The sequence below is a fragment of the Grammomys surdaster genome, unplaced genomic scaffold (genome assembly GCF_004785775.1).
Source record: "Grammomys surdaster isolate TR1022 unplaced genomic scaffold, NIH_TR_1.0 318550, whole genome shotgun sequence".
In the NCBI taxonomy this organism is placed as follows: Eukaryota; Metazoa; Chordata; class Mammalia; order Rodentia; family Muridae; genus Grammomys; species Grammomys surdaster.
The window spans coordinates 14,214-22,976 of NW_021626890.1; positions in this window are offsets into that span (position 1 = coordinate 14,214).

The following is an 8,763-nucleotide window of genomic DNA, read 5'->3' on the forward strand; positions in this document are numbered from 1 at the left end:
AAAAATATGTACTAGAATGATGCAGGGGAAAACCTGTGGCTACTACATGGGTTTTGTAGCCAGCCCAGATTATCTGTATGTTTTGATTTCCATTGAAATTTAGAAGTGTCAATTTTGTTGAAAACAACACAAATAACTATCAGCCATTGCTTCTGCCTTAAGTTGTAAGGACCAGAAGGTAAAACTTCCCAGTATCCTAGCCATTGCTTACTCTCTGCCCTCCTGCAGTCCCAATGTCTCAGCAGACAACCTGTATTCTCCTCTTTCTTAAGTACAGGCTGTTTGTATTGCTCAACACGGCATGTGAGTTGTGATGGATGGTAATCCAATGTGTGTCCTAACTAGGCACCAGCCTTGCCCATTTGAAGATCATCCTCAGTGACACTCAGCAGCATGTGGCCGATCCACATAGTCTCTACATCCTGGGCAACCAGAGCCCTAGTCCTAAGCTCCTCATCCATTCTTTTGTCAGATTCTCTGCTCATAGCCCATGCTAGCTAAAGCCACTAGCTAACTCTATCATCACCTTTAGGCCCTACCCTCTACTCCTTCACACTGAATGAAACACTATCACTTGGTGCTGAGTGAACTTGGTACTTCTTGAAGATCTTTTCATGGATTGCCACACTGTCTTCTTCTGTCTGCCTACCAAGGTAGTGAGGACATCAAGATCTCTTGTAACAAGGCTGACATCAAACTGCTTGTGAAGAACCAAAGTAGATAGTGAGGGAAGTATAAACTAGCACTGGCATAACTTACAACTGCAAAATACAGAGGGAAGGTAATTTGGGAGGACATTTGACCATGTCTATTATGTTTAGAGAAATGATAACTCTAACTTGACCCAACACCATTAGAGAACTTGATCTTTGAAACAGAAACCAAGAGCAGGGGTAGGGGATTGTCTTACCAATATTCAGAAAGGGCTGGCTTTGGCCATTACCATCAAAGTTTCTCCACCATGGCTCTTCCAATGGGATCCCAGGGGTCTCCTGGACAGGTTCCATTAGCTGGAATGCAGGTAGACTCACAGATGTGTTTGATTGTGTGAGAAACATACCCATCGACATCAGTTCTTCCAAGAGCTTGTCACGCATGTTGACCTGAGGAAATATCAGAATCCATCATCCCACTGGAAATGCAGCTCCTTCTACCTCACTGTAAATGTATCATTGGCCAGCAGCAATGCAAGGAGCTGTTAGCTTTCCAGCAACCACTACAAACAACATATCGAAAGAGGGTGGTGGAGTCAAATACATTTCTCACTCACAACTGATTTATACCTACATGATCACATTTCAATTACTCAAGAGCCAGGGGAGGCACATGGCTCCTATGTTGAGCAGGACATAACCAGACCCTTGAAGAGAACACCTTATTTTGTCAACAAAACCAGGAAGATAGAAAGAAAGCAAAAGCACTCGGTCCTGCTACCTTCAGGAGGAAGAAACCTTTGGCAGAGTCCTGTCCATGCAGTCAACTGCCCTGAAGCAGAAGCTCCTGCAAAGCAGCCCCTGTTCCAAGCAAAGATCATGAATCTCAGTTGGCTGCTCTCCTACAGACACTGCCCAGTGTTCAGCCATGCCTTCCCTGAACAGAGGCTTCAAGAAGTGGTTCTGAGCACAAGTTAATACTGCCTCTTTTCTGAGACCTTTTGGATATGCTATGGGGAACTGCTACTGGAATTTAATGGACCAGTGATGAGTATATCACTCATGACACAGGGCTCGTCCTAGGCTCTCGAAAATTGGGAAATTTCCCCCTCAAATATTTATGCAGGTGAGAAAAACGTAGGGACAACCAGATACTGCTATATATTATCCTGTGACTTAGATGTTCTAGGGATACACAGCCAAAGGAAGAGTATCAAGTTTGTTGTTCTTATTCACCCAAACCAAAGCTCATTGCATTGCTGCTGGTTAGTATTTACAGTGAGGTAAAAGCAGCTATCTACTTAAGGGTATCACATGACCAAGAGCAAAAGTATATAGCATAGGAAATTTGATGTTCATTTCTAACTGTGCTACCACAGTGAGAGTAAGCAGAGACATAAGCATGGAACCATTTCATGGCGGACACTCCGCGGTGTCTTCAGGTAAAAAGAAGTCCAAGCACATTTATACAGAAGTCAATAATAGTTTATAGTAAACTATGTTCTACTTCCCTTTTTTATATGCTTTCTAGACTATATATCTGACTTTGTCTTTTCAAACCCTTCCATAAAGACCTAACCAATACATATTTCAGGCCACGTATCACTACGCTGATACTTTTAGTAACTCATACTGCCTAAGAATTTCATTTACTGATAATAAATGAGGCATTGGCATTGTGTGTTGGAGAGAAGGCATGGGGTCAGGAACAGTGGAGAGCCTGTGACCTCTATGCCGACTCCAGCAGAAGAGAATGTTGAAAAGGGCTCTGGGGAAGGCTGGGGGCTGTGGGATGACAGAGAGACAGATGGTTCATCTAGACACAGCTGCCTGGCTCCACATTTGGTCTAAGAACAACCAACCCCAAGACTCTTCACCTTGTTTCCTAGCCTCCTGTGATCTCTCTTTAGGCCTTCTATCAGGGTGAAAAGTCTTTGTCTGATCTCCGGGCTGAACGGCTGGGTCACTGAATCTGTGGGCAGAATATGCAGGAACTGCTCCAACACTAGCAGTGCCAGGATCTGCTCCACAGATCGCGTCTGTGGCTTCAGCCACTGAGAACAAAGTTCCCAGAGTTTGCAGAAGGCTTCTTGAGGCCCGTCTGCTTCATTATACTGGAACTGCCTGAAGTGCTGGCGGGAGGCTTCACAGGCCATGTCATATTCTTGAGGCTGAGGATCCTGGTGGCACAGAGAGGGGCCCCGCGTGGCAGAGTTTCTGGGAGCAGCCATTGTGCCTGCTGGCTGGCCGCTTACAGCTTCTCTTGGGCCTGGGGTCTCAGGTCTCAGCTGTTTCGTTGGGCCTTCAACAGGGACGCCACCTGCAGCAGAAAAAAGGCCACCGTGAGAAAGGAGACATGGGAGTGGTGACTAGAGGATACGGTTGTTGTCCTTTCTGCTTAAAGTGGAATCTAGAAGCTTTGATTCCTAGCCACAGGCATCCCTGTACAGTGCTCCCTGCTATTGGGCAGCCCTATTCTAAGCAGTCCCATGAACTGTAGCTGGGAACAGCTATCCTTAATAAGCCTTCTGAAGAGGCGCAGGACTAGGGATATGGCTCTGTTCCTCCAGAGGGCCCAGAGTTGATTCTCAACAACCACACCATGCCCACAACCATGTGAAATCAAGTTCTAGGAGATCCAACAAACTCTTCTATCCTCTCTAGACACCAGGCATGCACGTAGTGCATAGTCCTACATACAGGAAAATAAAACTTCCATACACATCTTGTAAGATAACAACAGTAAAACTTTAAAAGAAGTGTTAGGTCTCTAGCCCCGCTCCTCACACAATAATGGTATTCACGTATTTCCAAATGCATGGAGGTCCTCAAAAGAGGCACAGCCACAGTTTCCCTGAAAAATCCCTCCAGCTTTGAATCCCCCCTTAGTAACCTTTGAAGATAATCCTTCCTCTCTTGATCTTGTCACACAGACTAAGTGTAATCACCTCATACCCACCTCTTCTAGCACTTTCTCTTTGCTGTAACCTTCCTAGTAGCATTTTTAGTAGAACAATAACACTGTAGAAGGAGATGGATACCATAGGGACTGTCTCAGGAGTTCCTATGGGATCCATACTGAGTTCACAGTATATCTGGAGCAGATCCTAATCCAGACAGCCTATCCTACATGTGTGCGATTACTCCCCACTAGAATCTAGGAGCTGGACAACAGTATTGCTTCCTTTGTGGTGGTGAAGTGTGAGGTACAGATCATAGAGCCACTGAATTTAAATGTCCCACTCCACAAGGAAATTGCCAGAGGGAAATTGTGAGGAAGGGCGGAGAATGCCAGGTCCTCTGCACACCTGCATTTAATTGCTCCAGGCTTCATTGAAATGTGCTTCTGGTGTTCCATGTGGTCGAAGTGCTCACAGACTGGTCTCCCCAGCTCTTAGGGACTGTTTTTCTCTGGCTGGATTTCAACTTCAGCCCTTCCTCCCTTTCTCCCTCTCTTCCTCGGTGCCTCCATCCCTTCCTTCCTGCTTACCTTCCTTTTACTAAAGCAGTGTCTGTTCTTGACCTCTTCTCTAAAGGGCTAGTCATGAAAAAAATATTCATGCCTGTCTCCCTACCCCCAAACCGTCACCTCAACCCTGTTTCCCCTGTAACATTTCTGTGCAAAGGTGAAGAGATACCTAGCCTGTGCATCAGTGACTCATAAACACCAGTGTGACTGTCTAGTGGAAGGGCCTTACAAATCAGCAATGAGTCCACTGGTCATCTTACTCTTCTGTCATTGTTATCCACACCAACCTCAGACTGAATCTATTGCAGAGAAAATCGCATGTCTACTGAATATCACCAGAGTTCTTTCCAAATCATTATAAGATAGCCAGTCTAAGTTATACTGAGCATTTCTATTGCATTGGCATTGTATTGATTACTATAAGCCATCTAGATATTATTTATTAGTTTTAGTTTTAGAAATTACTGTCAAGATATTATGTGACTTTCAACCCATGTGTTTTAGTAATTCTTTCCCCCATCTCCCTCCCCCCTCACCAGCCTCTCCCTTTCTAGCGTCCCATTTATAGTCCTCTTTCATGCCCTGTGTATTTTTTTGCCCATATCCCCCATATTTCCTTATCATCGATTATTAACCCCTCTTGTTCTCCTTTGTAGCCCAAGATTCTGGGTTTTTCCTACATTTAAATCTGTTTATATGTAATCTATACATATTATATACATGCATATGGTACACACATAAGTACATTATAATCTAGGGTCTCCATATCAGAAAGAACACGTGGTTTCTGTCGAAGTCTCAGTCACTTTAATTAATATTATACTTTCTAGATTCAACCACTTTACTGAAATTTTCATGATTTCATTTTCTTCATAATTAAATAAAATCCCATCATATATAAATACCACATTTTTTGTATTGCTTCTCTACTCACTAAAGCAAGGAAATGGAACCAGACTAGATGTTCATCAACAAATCAATGAGTAATGAAAATCTATGCATAATTTAAAGGAAATATGATAGTGTGGATAACTTGTATTCAATCTCTAGGCCATTTGACCTGAGGGTAATGAGTCTGAAAGGATTACTGTATTCTGGAGCATGGATGAGAAATTCCTCTATGGTACCCTTAGAAGCTTCCAGTTTCCTTGACCTAGATATATCTAGGCTTCAGAATGAAGCCCTCTGGGCTTGGCTCACCCAAAATATGAACATGTGGTGCATATGCATGATGGAATTTTATATACATATAAATGTTTCCATATAAACATTTAAATGTAGGAAAAGTCAAAAAAATCGACCAGCTTATTTAGTAAAGCTGTAGTTCACTTAGTATAACTAAGCAAAGCATTACAAAGAGAGATTGAGGTGAAGTGTCTTAATGCTCAGGGGGAACGAATTAGTGATTTTGTTGTTTTTAAAATAAGTATCATATTAAATAAGTATAAGATAGGTGTTAGAATTCCTAGATTCATGAGACCCTAAACAGAATTCTGTAGGTCAGGCCTGTCCCATCTCTGCGGTGGGCAGCAGGAGGAATCCCTCCTCCCTGTGATCCTAGGTCTAAGGCAACTTGATCAATTAGAGTCACACGTTAATAGGTATTGTCTGTCTTTCCTCTCATCTGGTCAACATGGACATCTCATACCAAGTTGCAAACCCTTACTTCTCAGCTCTAGTGTCCCCAACATATCCACTTGAGTAGTATTATTATTAAATTGTTATATGAGGACTCTGTGAGAATATGGGTGTACACATGTGTTGTGGTGCGTGGGAAGGCTAGAGGAGCTTCTGGGAGTTTTTGAGATTCCTTCCCTCTCCCATGGATTTTCGAGATGGAAATAGGCACACAAGGCTTGCACAGCAAGTGCATTGCTCTCCTACCATGCCCATTGGAAACCTAGTGTTCGTTTGAACTCACACCATTGTTCTTACCATGACACTGCCTGCCTTAAGTCCTATCATCACTCTCATCACAACTGCACAGCAAACAATGCCTCCCCAGTGCTGACAAAGGAGTTGCTTTCTTCCTCACTCTGCCTTCAATGCAGGCTTCCCATTCCTCAGCTATATCTACCCTTTGAAGCTCCAAGCGAGCATAAGTCCCCTTCAGGAAGCGCCTTTTGTAAACACAGTGTGGAAAGGTCCTAGCCCCATGTCTCCTGATTAAGTCAGGGTTAGTGAGGTCAAGCAAAGGCAGGGGACTGGCACAGTACTGCATGGAGCAGAAATGGCTTTCTTTAAATTTGAATACGACATTGGAACGTCAAAGACTGACAATATAACCAGTAATAAGGTATTAAGACAGAATAATCTCAGCACTCAGGGGGCAGAGGCAGGCAAATATCTCTATGACTTAGAGACTAGCTTGGTCTGTATAGTGAGTCCCAGGCCTACTAGGGCTAAATAGTGAGACCCTGTCTGACTCTGTTAGGTCTCTCAACCAGTTAGGAGCAATCACGGCCTCCTTTAAATTCTTTGTTTTTTTTTTTCATTCAATCTCAAAGAGAGAGAGAGAGAGAGAGAGAGAGAGAGATAGAGAGAGAGAGAGAGAAGCTAGTTGCAAAATAAAAATCAAAGTTAAAGCTTCCTGATAAAATTTCCCTGTGGACTTCTTCAGTGTCTACAGTGCTCCTCAACTCATTTCAAAATATTATAAGGGTATACTGGCATTGAACAATGTACTTGAATAGTCCACATAGTTTTAAAGAAATTGGGGCAAAAATTTAAAAACTCTAAGAACCAAATGCAAATGAAAGCACATATTTTTGGAACCTAAGACATAAACAAAAACAAGATGATAATTGAGACAACTATGAGTGCTTATGTTAAACTAAAAGAGCGTTCATGTGTGTGCATGTGCGTGTGTGTGTGTGTGTGTAAGCCCAAGATCAGACAGATTCACTATTAATATCTTAAACCATTAAAAAACTAACAGCAATGCTTCTCAAATTATTTCCAAAAACTAGAAAAAAAGAACCACTACCAAACACATTTTATAAAGCTGGTATTACTCTGATACCAAAAATCAGAAACCAAAGCTAGACCAATTTTCCTGATAAACACAAATGCAAAAATAATCTACAAAATACTCAATAGCCAAATTTTACAACACATTAAAAAAGACGCTACCCCATGATCAAGTTGATTTCATCCCATTGATGCCAAACAACATACACCATAGATCAAATATACCAGGGACAGAGATCCCATAATTTTTCCAATAGCTGAAGTAAATGTCTTTTACAAAGTTCAACATTCCTTTTGGTAAGAGCACTGGAAAAAATATGGATAGAAATAAAAAACAATCTCTAAATAAACATTTCTATATAGGCTATGTGTAACAAACCTATAGCCAATTATAATAAATCATATACATTATAATATATAATTATATATTACATATTCATACATTAATACTATATAATTGATACTAATATATATTAATAATATAATTAATATATAAATTATGTTAATATATAATTATAATATATACACATATTATAATGACCATACTAAAAATCTCCATGTAGACTATGTGCAACAAACCTATAGTCAATTATAATAAATGGGGAAAAACTGCAAACATTTCTTCTAAAATCAAGAAATGAAGTTATGTACTCTTTCCAATAGCATTTAATACAGTGATTGGAATCTTGCCTAGAGAGTAAGGAAAAAGAAAATATTAAAAGTGATACAAATAGGAAAGGAAGAAGTCACATGAGTTTAATCATAGATAGAATAATCTGAAACCCAAAAACCCTATATACCTTCTAGAAAGCTCTTAGATCAGATGTATAAATTCAACCAAGTAATAGGATGTAAAGTCAACATACAAGAACTAGTAGGTTTTCTACACTCCAATAAAGGACAAGTAAATCAGGAGGGGAGAATCCCATTCATTCCAGATTCTTAAAGATAAAGGAAGAGCTGGTGTGGTCCTTTGTGCCGTGATAATTGCAGCATTCAGAAAGTCAATTCAGGAAAATTGCTAATGACTTTAAAGTCAACATGGGCTACGTTGTGAATACCAAGCCACTCAGTCTAAAAAATAATAATAAAAAAATAAAATACCTAAAAATAAATCTAACTAAGGTGATGAAAACTATAAAACATCGCAGAAAGAAATTAAACACATGAAAATGGGAACATTTTTTCTCCTTCTTAGATTAGCATATTAAGATTGTGAAGATGGCAGTATTGCCAAAAGCAGTCTGCAGGTTAAATACAATCTTCATCAAAAATTCTAATGCCATTCTTCACAGAACCAGAAAAAAAACTCAAAATTCATATTTAAATACAAAATATCTATGATTTGTCAAAGCAGTCCTGAACAGAAAAACAATGTGTAGACATATGATAATACCCAGTTTAAAATTCCACTAAAAAGCCAGGCAGTGGTGGTACATGTCTTTAATCCCAGCACTTGGGAGTTAGTTACCAGTGGATCTCTGAGTTCCAGGCCAGACTATGCAGTGAGTTCCAGGATAACCAAGCCTACACAGAGAAACCCTGTCTCACTCTAAACCAGGCATGGTGGCAGACATCTTTAGTACCAGCCCTTGGGAGGCAGAGGCATCTGGATCTGTGTTAATTTGAGGCCAGCCTAGTCTACAGAGTTCCAAGACAGCCAGAGCCACA